This window comes from Octodon degus, unplaced genomic scaffold, assembly GCF_000260255.1.
Source record: "Octodon degus isolate 3935 unplaced genomic scaffold, OctDeg1.0 scaffold00109, whole genome shotgun sequence".
Taxonomy (NCBI): Eukaryota; Metazoa; Chordata; class Mammalia; order Rodentia; family Octodontidae; genus Octodon; species Octodon degus.
Window position 1 is genome coordinate 5,014,497 of NW_004524685.1, and position 16,812 is coordinate 5,031,308.

A 16,812-nucleotide genomic window follows, 5' to 3' on the forward strand; every position below is an offset into this window, starting at 1 on the left:
GAATTCCCGGGTGACGTCTGTTTTGTTTTGCAGAGTCCAGAAAGAACAAAGCCTTTGTGACACTTGTTTTACTTCGCATCTTTCTTCTTTGCCAAAGGTGGGTCAGCTTTGAGAAACAATTTGCACAGGACTGTTTATTCTAGGAGGTCAAGAAGCTTAAATATGTTTTATATCTTGTTTCAATTTAAAAAGAAAGAGGTGGGGGGCGGGCACTCAGATGGCCAGGGCCTGTGAACAAAAACATCCTTGGCTGGTAGCTCTGGGGTTCCAGTTGTGGAGCTGTCACAGGGTGGGTCTGGGCCTGACAGCAAGCCTGCCTTCGCAGGAGTGGGTGTGCGCTGCTCCCCGAAGACGCTTAGAGCAGATCTCTCCCTGTCCAGGGAGGACTCAGGGCAGAGGGCTGGGTTTCCCTCCGAGGTACGAGGAACCTCCCGCTGGCTGGGCCTGTCTTTCGGGGAGTCCCTCCTTGCCTTGTTGGCCTTCCGGCTGGGTATGCAGTGGGTGGCGCGTAGCGGGGGGCTGCCTGGCCGGTTGGGGGCGCTCTCGGGTGGGAACCGCGGAGCTGCAGGGGCGGGGCGCCGCGCCGGGTCCCTCCATCGCCTCCTTCCCTGCCCGGCAGAACTTTCCTGAGCCCCGCGCGCCGCAGCTGCCGCAGGGGAGCAGGCGCCCGCCCGCCCGCCCGCAGCCCGGAGTCCTCGCCGCCCCCGGCGCTCGGTGGGGTCCGGTGCTCCGCCGCCCCTGCGCTCGGTCCGAGGGCATGCGGCGGGCTGGGGCGCGGGCGAGCGTGAGCGGTGAGAGGGGTGAGTGGGGCGCGGACGCGGGAAGAGGGCGGGCGGGGAACGGGCATGGGGACCGCGGTGGCGCCCGCCCCGGCTGCGCGGACGGCGGGCTTGCAGCTGGCACGAGACCCGCTCCAGGCTCCGGGGCAGAACTTTTCCTGCGGGTGTGAGGCGCAGCGCGCCGAGTTCTGTCTTTGTCTCCCTCGGAGCAAAGAGCAATCCTGATGCGAACTCGGGCTGCGGGCTGCGGGGTGGGCACAGGTGTCCCAGCTGGCCCTGCCGGCCTGGGCGCTGAGGCGTGGAGCCCGGGGAGTCACGTCTCTGCCTTCAGTTTCACGACGTACGGTATGAAGGTGTATCCGTTGAGAAACTGCGCGAAGGCATCTAAAGAAACCCCGTAAGGCTCCGAGAGGCAGTGCATGAGTAAGCGCAGGTCTGCGCCATCCCCTTCCAGTCTGCGGACAGGGGTGCTTTGTCTTGCAGGAGTGCTACTTTATTGCTTTTCTCCTGCAAGTTGTAACTACCCAAACTTGCTTAGAAATTTCTCAAGCATGTAACTCGAAGAGTGAGTGCCTGTTAATGTTGGAAGCAATTTGGTCTTATTAAGGTAATCATTAAAACGACCCTCAAAAGCATTTGTAGGTCAGTTTTTAAACTGAATAGTTTATTCACGGAATATTCCCCACAAAATTGCCATTGTCATTGAAACACTTTTCTTTGCTTTCATTACCTGATCTCAGCATGAGATTAACAAAAAAGGGCCGCTTGAGTTCTGAGAGTTTCTGCTTGTAGGAGACTACAGTAAAGTGCACAGCAGTCGCAAACAGTCTTTTCTTTGCAAGCAGATAATCATTTCATACATGCATTATTTCATTTCTTTCTTTTTTTTCTTTTTTTTTTTTTTTTTGAACCAGGAATTGAACTCAGGCCCTTGCGCTTGCCAGGCAAGTGCTTATTCTACTGAGCTATCTCCCCGGCCCCTGCATTTCATTAGTGCGTGAGCTTTTGCATTGCTAAGGAGAGTCAGTATTTTCCAGGGAGTATCTCTCAGTCGTTTCTAACTCTGCTTTCTATGATACTTTGGATCCAGGTTTGTGTGGTGTTTGAAGAATTTTACAAGTAGTAGAATAGTAGCAGTAGAGTTTTCTTGTTCTAATGCTTACCTGAACAAACTGAGTCATGCTAAGAAGTCCAGCAAGGAAATTCTTGCATTGATAGTTATATACCTGAAATAAAACTTCAGAGTTCTCTCTTGGGCCTTCAGACTACAGACCTGGTATCATTGAGAGACATGGACAGCCAAGCATCTGGACAATATTTCTATTTTTTTACAATTTAATTTAATTTTGAAAAAAGATCTCGATGTGTAGTTCAGGCTGACCTTGAAATCGCAGTGCAGCCTAGGCTGGCCCTAGACTTGTGGTCATCTTCCTGCCTCAGCCTCCTGAATGCTGGGATTGCGAGTCATGTGCCACCATGCCTTGCTGGGCAATACTTGTACTGTCATAGAGTGAGTAAAATAGACCATTTTAGTGATTTTTTACATTTTTTTTCATCCTCAGAATTCAAAACTTTGGGACTTTGATTTAATCACAAGTGATACAGCTCTTTTCTAATTCTTCTAATGCATTCAACTACCAGACTATCAGATTAGATCCATTTGGCAATCTGGGTGTTTCATAAATGGTTTGATGCAACAGAACTGCATATGTTTTCTGTGAAGACTGAAATGAAAGCGTGAAAACATTTTTGTGTATGCTCTTCAGAACCTATTTGAGATGCTACAAGTTAGTGCTTTCTCATTTTCCAAAACACACCGTGGATACACAAGATTGCAGCCAGGCAGCGACTGAAGCGCACACTCTCGCAGTCAGCGGAGTGCGTATGCCCAAGCCTGGCCGCTTCTCTTCCAGGTTTCCTAACTTCATGCCAGGGAGCTGCAATCCACCATGACTTAAACTCAACCTCTCATTTCTCTGGGTTGGGGCAAGTGGAAGCACTATAACTCAGGTGGGAATTAGTATACCTCGAATTACCCGTTAGCATTCTCTTTGGAGCATACATTAGTTCAAATGCTTTCCAGCCTGTGATGTACCTAACAGAGTGGTTAAGTCTGATTGCAAACTTTTAAATGACAGAGACCAGGTCCAAGGCATTATTAATGTGGGATAAAGGGAAGAGGAGACTTCCCAGTCAGATTAACCTTTGTGCCAGCCAGGCATTGCGACCTTGGGCACATTGTTTTCACTTCACTAAACTTTAAATTCATCATCTATTAAAAAAAACATGAAGATTACATCTAGCTCCCAAGATTAAAAGAGAAAGAATTTAAGCATCTCTGATATACAGGAAATACTTCTTAAATAGTGGTTGTCCTCTTTCTCTCCTAAATAAACATTGAAGTATTGACATTTATGTAAACATGGGTACAAATGTATGTTGCTCCAGCAATGAGTGTGTAAAGATAGATCCCAAGCTCTGGGTGACTTAGAGATGCTGTGTACACTTTTCTTAGGCGCTGTGCTCTTCCTAACCGTGGGCTTTGTTCTTCTTCTTTTCTCTACTCCTTCTGCAGGAGCTCAGCCTCCTTCTCTATGTGTCTCTTGTCCTGAGTTTTGTGTGTAAATGGAGGCAACTCACGGAGCTCCATCCTGCTGTGGCTGGGAAGGCGCTGAGGCTGCGGAGCTGTCTGTGGAAACGCTGAGAGTTTGTGCTGCTACACAGGATGGGCTGGAGGCATTTGGAGTTCAGAAATCTGGGTTTTACTCCCAGCTCCATTTTTTGAATTCTTGTGACCTTAAATATATTTCTTGCTAGCCTTAAATCTGTTTTATCTTTTACACGGTGGGGATAATAATTCCTTTTCTGGCTATCTGAATGGGCTATCAGTGGGTCCCATTCAGCTATGTATATGAAAGGCCATATAAATATTAGAATTAAAGAGGAGGGACATCCAGATACAGGATAACCCAGTCAGGCTCACTCCACACTGGCAGTCACTGATAGTAATTGGGGTGCACCCACCACCCTTCCTCTCCAGTGCTTTCTTGCTAATGTAAGTCTTTAAGGTTCATTCCACAAAGTAATAGCAGTGACTCAAAATGTTCCCTGCCTGAGACTATTTAACGAAGGCTTTCATTCAGTGAGAAAGGTGTGTGTCGCTCAGCTTGGCTGGAATCCAGGAAAGTAGCTCGAGAGAAAGGTTCCAACACCCTGACTGTAGATGTCTGCCTTCTCACCCTCTCCCAGGCCTGTGTCCTCTTCTGCCCTCTTGGCCCCTGACCCCTAACCTGCTGCCCTGCCCACCTACAGTCACTGCATATGACTCCCAACATTGCCTTGCTCTCTTGAACCTTGTCTTTCCTCCTCATGTGTGAGTCACTCTTAGGCCTCAGGTTGGTCCAGACGGTGTGTCATGCTGGAAAACAACCCTCCCAGCCCTACCTGCCCCAGCCTTTTCTGAGGTCAGTCAGTCCCTGTAGTTACTCATCAGCTTGTCCTGAGTATTCCTTGTCTCCTGGAGAGTCAGCTGGAGAATCTGCTAGCCCTGACCTTGACTCAGCCATGTGTAGATTTGTGGTATCAAGGAATGGCTTGGCAGATGGCAGGGCTGGATTGGAAAGCACATTAGCTTCCCTGATAAATGCACCAACCGGCCAAAGACCTTCAAGCAAGTAAAGCAGTATGCACAAAAAACAGTGTGCTTCTTTTGTAAATAAAGCTTTAAGGCAAATCTCTGGTCTCTCTTTTAAGCCAGGTTGCTGCAAATCCTACTTCCTATAGAAATTCTGGAGCTTTCCCCAGATATCCTCAGACCATGTTAGTCAAAGTTGGGCAGTGGGGATAGTCAGAGGCATTCGCCTTCCAAGAAGAACTAGAAATCTACAGTTAAGGCCTATAGCCGTGGCGGCAACTCACTACTGAAGCAAGGACTTGATTAGAGGGTCTGCTGGGAGACCATGGTTTGCCTCCTGGCCTGCTGGACTTTTCCTGTCAGCCTTTGGCTGGGGGCTCTTTCTCCACACCAACACTACCATATAGGTATGAGGCGAGGACAGGAAGTCAACCCAACTTCTGAGGTTTCCACAATCATAGCTTCCATGAAGCACGGACCAAGAACATTCAGGGAAAATGTGTCTGCGCTGAATATGCACAGACTCTTTTCATTTCTATTTTCCCTAACAAAAGAGATTGCAATAACTTATGTCAAACTTACCTTTCATTAAATATTTATTATAGGTTAAATAGAGATAAATGAATGTGTACAGGAACAAGTGTATGATAGGTCCACTCTGGGCTGCTTTGTATAACAATTTGAATATACATGGATTTTGGTGCAGTCCATAGGAGTTCTGAAAGAAACTCGCAAAAGATACCAAAGAACAACTGTATAATCATTTTCTATGCTCCTGTGATATTGCAATCAAAATATTAGTCCATTTCCCTTCTCCTATGTCTCTCTCTGTGTATATATGTATATAAATATATCATTTCAAAGGAAAATACAAATCATATCTATCCATATACTATGTATAATTTTAATATAAAATTATTTCACATATAATCATTAGCCTTTATTTTGAATATTTTGAGAGCACATTGCCTGTAGTATGTTATTCTCTTCTACCATTGAACATTCCAGAAATTATTTTTAAACTGATAAGAACAGATACTACACTTGACCTTGGCCAAAAGGCCGAGAAGTGATCCAGGAATTATTTTAAAGCAGCTCCAGGGGTCGGGGAGATGGCTCAGTAGAATAAATGCTTCCCTGGCAAGCGCAAGAGTCTGAGTTCAATCCCCGATTCGGCCAAAAAAAAGAAGGTCCTTTTTCATTCTCTATAGCAGCATGTAAGCCACCAAATATGGAAATGAACATTGATCTGAAAATGCCACTCAATCCAGAGAATCCATTCATGGTTCATTGTGTCCCCCAAATGTTTCTTCCTGATGAGATCTGCAGTCGTATGACACCCGCTTGTCATGTCTCCTCTGGAGCGTTTCCTCAGACTTTCCCTATTCCTGAGGTCCTTGCAGAGTACGGGTCTTACATCCTGCAAATGACACCCAACCAGGGTCTGTCAGGTGTTTCCTTAGCACCAGATTCAGCTCTTACAGTGTTAGCGGGAATACCACAGGAACAAGACTCTGCTCTTCACAGTAGAAGGTGCGTGATGCCAAGCCTTCCCCTGCTGGAATGGTAACCTGGATCACGTCATTACATTTGTTCCACCAGACCATCCCACCTTAAATTGACTCTTTTTCTTTGAAATTTATTGGTGTTTGTGGGGAAGCATTGTAAGGTTACGGTAATGACTCCTCATTAAACGTACACCCACAGACTTACTCTTGAGTGATTTGGGTAAGCCCAAATCAGCTCATTTGGAAGGGTTGCTAGAGCGTGGCTCTTTAATTCCATATGTACTATACTACTTGGCATTTTCTTATAAGAAAAAACTTACAATCTCATATTCTTTTTTTTTTTTTTGTATTTTAGGGAAGAGTCTACAGAGTGTTCAGAGTCTCACTACTAGATCAGACTCATAGTAATCTGCCTGTTTACAGCCTCCCAGGAGCTAGGATTACAGGCGTGCACCACCATGCCCAGTTTCAGTGTGCCCTGGGGGCAGGGCTGGCATGGCAGCCCCGGTTATCAAACCCCCAGCCCCTGTACCTACTTGCAGGCACTTTAATCCGCTGAGCTATTTGGCCAACCCCAATCTCATAGTCTTATTCATTTATATGAGGATGCATTTATAGATTCCCTTTGTATGCAATACATTGAAGTCTTTTACTTTCATTATTTATACTGTCCTCACTGGGGCCAGTGGAAATTTTGTGAAGTTGGCTCCTGTGTCGTTTAACACAGGCTTGTTGTTTATTGAGCATTTCTTTATTTTCTGATCACAAAATGTTCTAGGCTGGTCTTTGCTGTTTACTGATCTAAGTTCTTCTCCCTTTTAAAAAAAGGAAAATCCTTTTTCCTTTTTGAAATGGAAAAAACTCAAGGGGAAAAACAAACGGTTGGAGAAAACCAACCTCAAGGAACCGGGGAAAAGCAAAAGAATAAAAAAAGCAAACAAAAGAAAAAAAAACAATAACCCCTAAAACCAAATAACCTGGGTGCCTGCCAAGAAAAACTAAAAAAAATATACTGGCCAAACAAAAAACAAACAAACAAAAAAAAATGAGTGGGGTTTTTTTTTCCTGTATTTTAGGGAAGTGTCTACAGGGTGTTCAAGGTCTCACTACCAGATCGGACTCATAGTGATTCTCCTGTTTACAGCCTCCCAAATGCTGGGATTACAGGCACACACCAATATGAGATTATTAACAATTATCTTCATGTTTTACATTGCAGGGAAGGCAGTCAGGAGAAATGGAAAGATGTAGATCAAAATGTACAAAGTTGCACTTATATAGAATGAATAACCAATATGCGACATGAGAATGTTATGCAGATACCAAGACATAGAGGGCTGATATGCCCACTGTTTCTGTGGTATCATTGCTTCTAAATCTCTCAGGACAGAATAGACAATTGTGCACATACAGACAGCCCTATGCACATATAAATTTATATGTTTTTCAATAGCAGGCCATAAATTATAAAATTCTGTGTTCATCCAGTTTCAGTCCAGCACTCAGAGGCCGTTCTGCTTTTCCCCCCGTTTATATTTGTGCATAACTTCTTTAGCAGTTAGATCTTGACTCCCGTTCTCTGCAGAAGCAATCTCCTGAGCATAAGGCATCCTGTCTCTGCTGCCTGCCTCCCGCTTCCCCCTCCTCACCCGAGGTCCGCGGCTGCCAGACCTGCTGGCTTGTGTCTCTGGGCAGCTCCATCCTCAGCCCCAGCGCCTCCAGCTCTCTGCTCTGTGTGACTCCCAACCACAACACGAGCCTGTGCACACCTGCCCACACTCCCTGTCACTCTAGTATGTCCTTAGCCTCAGGGTGACCACACTGTTCTAGGAGGGAAGTAAAGAACAGGGAAGGGGCGAGAAAGGAAGATGGAAACAGAAGGAAAGCAAAGGCCGGAATGGTGTGCACATTGATGTCTTTGGGCATACATTGCCAAGTGGCCCTGCCAAAAATATCAGTTTGCATTCTCTGCAACATTATGAAAGTTCTTTTTTTTTTTTTTTAACCACATCTTTGCCATACATGAACATTACTCATCTCTTTAAATGTCATCAATCTAATAGCCCTTCCCCTTTCTCTCTGTGTCAGCTGCTACCACACCTATCCCTGTAGTGTGCCTTTCCAACTCACCCAGTGGGGAGGAATTCTAAAACCTTGGCACCTCTAACATCTTAGACTGCATGTGTAATGCTTTGTGCGGAGGGCTGCCTGTACACGTCCGGCAGCATCCCTGGCTTCTTCTTTGTAGATACAAATAGCAACCTCAACTGTGATGATCACAAATATCTCTACATAGGCCAGATGTCTTTGAGAAGGGGAGAGGCTTCCCAGAGAATGCCTTACTGAAGGCATTGCATCTAGGCAACTTCAGACATTGCTGTGTCTTGCTTATCATGAACATTGAGCAACTATTCACTGGACAAGGATGAGAAGAATCAGTGCTTGGGAAGAATCCATTCTACTGGGACAGTGGAAGTTCTCCATTGCATGCCTGCAGCCCTGCACATAGGCAGAGCAAGGCCTAGGAACGTCGGACGGGGGAAATGGAGAGGAAAGCCAGCAGGGGACGCTTCCACTGATTGCCACCTGGTAGCAATGCCTCAGGTTACTTCTGCCCTCATTTCTTACAGTCAGGGAATTGAAATCTGTATACTTCTTCAACTAGTACGCTCTGTTTTGCTGATGGAAAAGTACAATGGTATAGAAAAAGTGTAGTTGCATTGTATCATGCAAGATATAAACCAACTTTGGGGCTTTCTCTGGAACAGGTAAACTGACTAATCATTGCTATTTTCTCTCATATATTTAGAGTTTTGATATCTTCATTTGATTATATGGACTTTTCTTCTATGAATTTGTATGACAAATTCTAAGAAAGATGGAGAACCCATGTGCATTTTCATTTCTCATGGAAGCAGAGAACTGGCTCCAGAGGAGGCTCCTGTGACCAGTGTAGTGAAAGGAGTGGGGGCCGGGAGGAGAGCAGGCCGAAGTGAGCCCACCCCCCAGTTCCTAAAGGTGGAGATGCGGCACTGGCCATCTGACCACGGGACCAGGCAGGAAAGGCCTGGGCCTCTTCCTTGAACCTCCTCACAGTCCATGCTGATGGGCCACTCTGAGCTCCCTGTGGAGTGAGTGGTCCAGAGGAAGTGTCATAGTGGACAAATGCTCCTCCACCTGCCGTGGGCTGACATCCTGATATATTCACGCTAAGTGGAGACTATCATAGGTTCAAAGTGAATTTAGTAGCCTAACCTCCCACACCTCCTAGCTTAGCCACACCCCAAGTTATTTTCCCCATGATCATGTGGCTGAAAGGGATTTGTCACTTGCTGCCAGAACCCAGCATCGAAACAGTACCCCACTGCACATTGGCGGCCTTGAGAAAATTCAAGGCTCAAAATTCAAAGCACAGTTTCTACTGAATGTCTGTTTTTGTGCAGTATTGTAAACTCCTCAAACTAGTCCAAGCTGGAAAATGCTACAGGTAGGAGATTAAACATCAGTTTTCAGCCCAGCTGGCTGACTCCTTTGTGAATTATACATTTTCATCTGGGACTAAACATTTATCATAAAGTAAGGAAATACCACTAGTGACTCTGAGTAGGGAGTAGACAGAGCCTGGGCTTCAGGGTTCTTATTCTGGGGACCCACCCTGCCCAAGGGAGGTGGGCTCTGTTGTGGGCCCCTTTCCCTACCTCCTGGAAACAAGCTTCCCTTGGAGTTTAGTCTATTCCAATTCCTCTATACCCAGAAGTCTCAGGCTTTTGCCTTTGCTGTGTCACTCATCACCCCAATAACCTAAGTTAGATCTTCTTTTACAAAATATAAACTGAGGCTAAAAAAGGTTAAATGACTTTAACCAAGACCTTCTGATAATACTTTGCAATCAAATTAGCAGTATGTGTTACAGGCGATTTTATTTAAATTTACTACTGGCCTTAGGAAAAGGCATTATTGCACCCATTTTACAGATGAAGAAATTAAGGTTCACAGAGGCCAACTAACTTGCTGGTAAACAAGGCTTCTAACAGTATTGCCAGCTCCAGAGGCCATGCACAACTGCAGCTGCCTGTCCAACCTTTCCAGAGCCATTGGCTAAAGAGACTACCTTTTCCCCATTTTGTATTCCTGGCATTGTTGTAGAAGACACGCTTGACTGATTTATTTCTGGGATCTCTATTCTGTCGCATTGATCTGTGTATCTGTACTTATGCCAGTACCACACTATTTTAATTATTGTAGCTTCATAATACAGTTTAAAATTAGGAAGTGTAAGATCTCTAGTTTTATTATTTCTCAAAAATTATTTTGGCTCTTCAGGCCTAATAGGGCTCCACATGAAGTTTAGATTTTTTCATCTATTTCTTTAAACATGGTCATTGGAATTTTTATGAGGATTGCATTTAATCTGTCGATCACTTGGGTAAGGTGGAATAGTTTAACAATATTAAGCCTCTTGGTCCATGAATATGAGATGGCTTTCCGTTAATCTGTGTCTTCTGTAATTTCTTTCATTAACGTTTTGTATTTTGCAGAGTAAAAGCCTTTAATCTCCTAGGTTAAGTTTCTTTCTTGTGTTTTATTCTTTTGGATGCTATTGTGAATTTAATCTTAATTGTTTAATTTCTGTTTTGGATTGTTTAGTGCTAGTGTGTAGAAAGGCCTCTCAGTTATACATTCCTTTTGTACTTTGCACCTTTACTGTGCTAGCTTATTAGTTCCCAGAGGTATCTCTCTTGAGTCTGTGGCATTTTGTACAGGTAAGATCATGCCCTGTACAAACAGTAGCACATTTACTATGTCCTTTCCAATCTGTGTACCTTCTATTTCTTTCTCTTGCCTAATTTCTGTGGCTGGAGTGCTGAACAGAGGTGCCCGGGGTGGGTATGCTTGCCTTGTAACTGATCCTGGAGGTAGAGCTTTCCGATCCTCACCCCGGAGCGCTAGGCTTGCTGCGAGGGCTGTGCTCCTCAGCCGCTCAGTCACCTGCTTCTTCAAACCCAGGAGCTCTGTTCTTCTAGCAAAGTGTTTTTCCTCTTTTGTGTTCCCCTCGTCCTTTCTACTCCTGCCAACTGCTACGTTCTGAGCAGCAAGAGGGGGAAGGTGACAGATCTGAAGGTCAGACGCGAGGCACTGAGTCTGTACTTAGGTAAGAGAAAGTCTTTCCTGGATTATTGTTTCTTTCTTTGTGTGTGTGTAGTTATAGGGTTACATTTTCCTCATTCCTTGTTAAATTGAGTTGTTGCAGCATGCCCAGACAAAACCTCCAGAATGCCAGTTACATAGTTCATTGAAGTTTGACAAATTTGGAGTTTACGTAGCCTTTTTGAGAAGTATTGTGTGCTTTAATCTTTTTGGCAATGCTGTGCAGTTGCATGGACAGTGCACCAATTTTAGAGAAGCAGGACAAGGTTTTGGCCAGATCAGTGGGCTACCAGCTTTGAGCTGCTGCTGGAGGCGGTGGGTCTACATCTGACCCAGGTCCATACTAAAATGTTCTCTCCTTTCTTTGCTCTGATTTTCACTCCCTAACCATGGTATACTGTGGAGGAACAGAAGCAAGAAAAACACAACAAAATTCCCACGCTGGGAGAAGCAGAGACGTGCGGCAGTCACAGGTGCTACTGACGATGCAGCCCACTGGGCGGGAATTGTGAGGCCCTCCCTGGGCTGGCAGCAGAGTCGGTTTGTGGCTAGACGCTGCTTCTGCCCTCTGAGTCGGGCCTGCATCTGAAGTTAGTGTTAGCAAGGGCATGCTCCTCTCTAGAGGACAAACGTGGCCTTAGCAGGCCACACTGTGGCTTCCTTGACTGTAGCTCCTCACAGACTTCATAGTCTGTTTGTGTCTAGTCACTTCCACAAGCCAGTCCCCATATCCAAGTTCCATTCTGGATCACATTCTTACGCTTGCTTACTCTCAGGCTCCAGTGGTTGGGCCACCCTGCTCTTCTCTTTAGTAGGATCTATGCTGAGGTGCCCTGAGCCTGGATGTGGAAGGGAAGGAGCACTCTTGCTGATGCTCATTGCAGGCCTCACTTCTTTCATCTTCTGCTGAATTTGATTGGAAGGCCTTGGGGCGGGGCCTTTGGGGGTGCAGAAGCACTTAATTTTTGGAGTCCTTTCAACCCTTGGTTTCTAGACCTGGCCATTCCTCTTCACCTTTGCTTAAGAACTTAGAGTAGGGCCGGCCAGATAGCTCAGTGGGCACAGGGACCAGGGTTTGATACCTGGAGTGTCATGCGCTGAGACAGCAACTGAGGCTGAGTGTGGTGGCGTGCACCTATAAACCCAGTGCTTGGGAAGCTGAAGATAGGAGGAGCACTAGGAGTCTGATCTGTGTAGTGAGATCCTATAGACCCTGTACTAAATACATTAAAAAAAAAAAAAAAGAAGAAGAACTTAGAGACAATTCTTGCCTGAATTCGTCTTGCCTTGGTAATACCTTGCTAAAAGCTGCAAGGAGCAAGTAGTACTTGCTCAGGTTCTGTTTCTTTCTAATTGTTCACCTACAACTACAGGCTTCTTAGAGAGGCCACAAATATGATGACTTGAAGAAAACAAGTTTATTTTTCTCTCATGTGCAGAGCCTAGCAGTGAGCTGAACAGGCTCAAAGGGTCCTTTTCATCTTGAGCCCATGCTACCCGATAGGGAATTGCATCTCAAAGCCTCTGTTGCTGTTGTTGTTTTTCTATTAAACACCAGTAGTTTTGGTCTCTGCTGTGCTCAGAGTTTGTTCATTGATTGTGGATTTATGACTCACAGTAATGCCAAATTGCTATAAGCCTTTCTAAGTATTCTCAATTTCTGCACTTATTTCCTCATTGCTATAGAGTAGCCTGTTGATTTGTGCTCCCTGGGCTTTGCCACAGTCTGAATGTTCAGTTCTGGGTCACAAACCTGTTTATGTCCTACTTGAAGGTAGAGAAAGAGAGCGTACAAGAACACAAACTCAGTGTTTCAGGACATGCGGGCAAGCATTTTGTCATGTGACCACCCCAACTGGACAGAGAATGGGCAAGGGCATATCCAGCTGGATGCCTATGTTCCGAACTACAAATTCCCTACTCTGCAGGAAAAGGAAAACGTGATGTAGCAATCTTGTGTTGCAGAACACAAATTTAAAATATGATACAAAGAAATAATTATAAGAGAAGTCTCAGGACAGTGTGCAGCCACAGACGTGTGAGTGGCAGAATGGCTGTGTGCCTTCAGTGTCACACCCTGTAGAACAGAGCTTCTTGGAAATCGAGTCTGGGGTCCTGCTGGCCCTTTAATGCAGCCTGACAGTTAGAGGCCGGTTGTATGCTGAGGTTAGTAATGGGAAGTTTGTGTGTGGAGAGTCTGAGATCTGATCTCAGGGGAAGTCCAGAAACCAAACCTGGGCTGGGAGCTGAGTGAGAATCCGCAAGCTTCTGCATGACCACAGTGCTTGGTCAGGAGCGGATCACAAGCCAGGAGGTCTGTGCCTGGTAAGGCCAAAGGGGTCTCAGTAGCAGCAGCTGCAGTCACAGATCCTAAGTCCTGGGAAAACACCGGGGAGATGGAGATCATCTAAACCACCTGCCAACTTGCTAACACTGCCCTACAAACAGTGAGGGCAGCCTGAGGTCACCCCAAGTTTAGCCTTCCAGCTGAAACTTTACTTTTTATTGTGGATTCATAATCTCTCTCCACTGAGCCAAAAGAGAGAGTTGCTGCCCCTGTGGTGAATTGTCCGGGTCTTCCCAGCTTACTACATTTCTACCATACAGTTGGGAACTCAGGATAAGGGATGAAACCAGCGTGAGAGGTGCCCAGTTGCGAGGTGATTATTTGTGGTCATCCCCAAAAAGGACATAATTTAAGCAGATATTTTTTGGTGGGAGGGAATTAAAAAGGAAAAGGAGAGGACCAGGAGCTGGGTGTCAAGGTGTCAATACCTCATGGCTGCTGCAGACAAGAAAGCTCAGGGAAGTGGGAAAAACCCCAGGACAGTTGAGTCAGAGAAGCTAAGAGAGGAGAGTTTAAAGAAGGGATTAATTATTGTTGGTTTTCACAGGGAGATAGTGGAAAGGAGGACTGGAAATACAATTTGGGAGTTATTCAATAAGATTGAATGCATTAAAAAGTCCTGGCTTCTACAAGCCAGACGCTGGTGAGTGTGTCAAGGGCTGGGAAGCCAGAGGGATACTGGCTCTGCACCCAATGAAGTCAGAAGTGTGACTAAGACAGAAATATTTAATAAGGTTTATTGAATGACAAAGGACAGGTGCTAAATATTTATCAATCACATTTTTTTTTTTTTAAAAAAAGAACAGCCTGTGCTTGCTTGCTTTTTCTGTAACATGGAAGCATTATTTAGCATTCAATATAATGCGATCACATTTCAATCTCCGCTACTTTCAACTGGCTCACTCAGACTAACCAACTAACTAACACAGTAGTTAAATATTCATTGTGCATATACTACATGCTGCTGCACCGAGCTTTAGGCACATAGATGTAGGCATCCTTGCCTTGAGAGGATCCTAATCCAGTGGTCACTGTGGATATGAAGAGAGAATGCTTCGACGGCGCACTATCAGAGGAGTCTCCACCTCCCTACTTCCCAGGGACTAAATCATAGCCTGAATCCCCAAGTGCACGATTGCTTCTCACCTTGCCCAAGCATGTTCCCGTTCTGATTGGCAGGTGTGAGTTGGAAGAGCAGTAGGTACAGACAGACGCTGCAGTGAGATGAGGCCACGGATGGGACAGGGAAGAGCATGTCCCTGAGCCCCCAAGGCTATCTACTTAGGAACTATGACTGGCTCAAGCCCCCAAAGTCTAAAGTTTGCCTGCATCACAACAGTTCCATCAAGTGGCAATCCACAGGGCTTTTTTTTTCCCCTATAACTTTATTGAGAAACAAATAGCAATGAAACAGTTTCAAACTAAATTGGTAGGACAGTTTCAATAATTAACACATGACATATATTCTTCCTAGTGGTTAATTGCTATAGAAGACACGGACATGATATCCTATTTACAAACACTATTAGAACAAATCCCTCTATTCATTATATATCTATCCTAACCATTTTGAATACACAGATACAAAATGGACATTCATCTGTATCCCTTTTTTATGTTTAGTTCCATTATTTGAATATTATAGGTGTGTCAACTCAGCAATATATTCTAAAAGAGTCCAGTAGTCCATAATAGTATTGGGTCTTCCGCTTCACTGGAAATGTCAGAAATTGTTGACCTGAGTCCCCAGCTCAACATAACACCATGGCTTTACTTCTTATACTTCGTTTTTATACTTTTCTGCTGGATGGTTAAGACCAAGATAAAGCAAGACCTATGCAACAAGAGTTGTAGCTTTTGGATCTGATAAGGTCAGTGAAATCCCCTCAGGATTTATCCTGAGATCCTGTACCTCAGATTGTAGAACCTTTGTCAGTGTCAGCCATGTGGATGAGTCACGGCCAATGCTTGGCCAATGTGCTCTCTGTGAAAGCCTGAGAGAATATTTTCTCTCCATGTGACTCTCCTTAGGCACACTCTACATCATCGATCACTTTCCTCTTTGGCCCCATAATCTCCTTGATCAGAAAATTTGGGACACTACTGAGTTACGTGATGTGACAGTACAAGTTCTCATATGTCCTGAATCTTAATTGACGTTGGAAGGCTAGGGCCAAAATGTTGGCTTTCCTTGCAGCCCTCCTTTTTCTCTAATTTTGGTCTGCAAACTTAGGTTGTTAACCCTCCAGAAGAGAAGCTTGTTATTACCATACAACCTAGGCTGTTAAGCTTAACCTCACTATCTGTCTTTGTAAGGGCAACACTTTCCCAGCAACCCCTGTGACTGCCTATGTTCCCTGGAAATTCCTCTGTGGAAGATGGGCCAGTGCACACCCGAAAATGCCTGATGTCAGGCTGCAGGAACACCCGACCCACGCTGGCATTTCGTTAACCCTTGTGTTCTTCACAGGCGTCCGGAAAAATCTTTCTTCTCTGCGGGGTCTCATTTCAAACCTGGCCAATCCTTAGAATTAAGACTTAATTCCATGTGATATACTTCCGATGATACACACAAAACCAGGAATACAGACAGCTGGAACTGATCCTGAAATACACAGTATGATCAAAATACACGGTTAATGTTTAAATTTTTAAATATCTACTACAAGGAAAGAAATTTTGCCATTCCTCTTCCTTACATGACTTCCCTTCACTTTGTTTTTTTTTTTTTTGGAATCAGGGATTGAACTCAGATCCTTGCGTTTGCCAGTCAAACACTTATCCTGCTGAGCCATCTCCCCGGCCCTTCCTTTCACTTTGAATGCACTTACCCTGTTAATCTTGCCGTTTTCTGAAAGGCTCTCTTGCACGAGTGCCTTTTTCGAGGTAGGATAAAAAAATATACTGCGTACCGCTGTCCCGTGCTACACGGGGAAAGGTGGGTCTCTGTAGAAGCATCGCGGTATGTCCTCATCCACCTCGTCCGCCAGATCCGACGCTCTGTGACTTCCGGCTCTTCCCCGTAGCTAAATGAAGGCAAAGGTTTCTGATCAATTCAGAGCACTGAGGCAGGCACAACAGTGTAGGTAGACATTCGCAGAAAAGAGTATTTATAACTGTGAGAAACAGGCGAGAATGGTGGGATGTCTTCAGGTGAGGAGGAGTATTCTGAGGGACATCTATGGTGATGCATCTTTTACAGTAATATTATTACTATTTATGTATTTGGTGCAGGGTCTACAGGGTCTCACTACATAGATCAGACTCAGAGTGATTCTCCTTTTATCAGCCTCCCAAGTGCTGGGATTACAGGCACGCACCACCACGCCCAGTCTCAATCGCTTCTCAGCTCCTGCCTGGCAAGTGCAAGGACCCAAGTTCAATCCCTAGTACCTC

The 16,812-nt window shown here is 45.1% G+C and overlaps 1 protein-coding gene and 1 pseudogene across 3 annotated transcripts in view; one reads left to right on the forward strand and one right to left on the reverse strand.

Moving 5' to 3' along the window:
* Positions 1-204: 204 nt before the first annotated feature.
* The window catches only part of Lpar3 (lysophosphatidic acid receptor 3), an 80,437-nt gene continuing 63,829 nt past the window's right edge, over positions 205-16,812 (forward strand). The window contains exon 1 of one of the 3 annotated variants that reach the window (XM_023699072.1): positions 205-417. The gene's annotated coding sequence lies outside the window, so the exon portion shown is untranslated. Of the gene's footprint in view, positions 418-584; positions 801-10,997; positions 11,074-16,812 lie in introns of those variants that run through there. The other 2 variants (XM_004639295.3, XM_023699073.1) reach the window with 2 other exon arrangements.
* Positions 5,362-5,487, reverse strand: LOC111812031 (annotated as a pseudogene).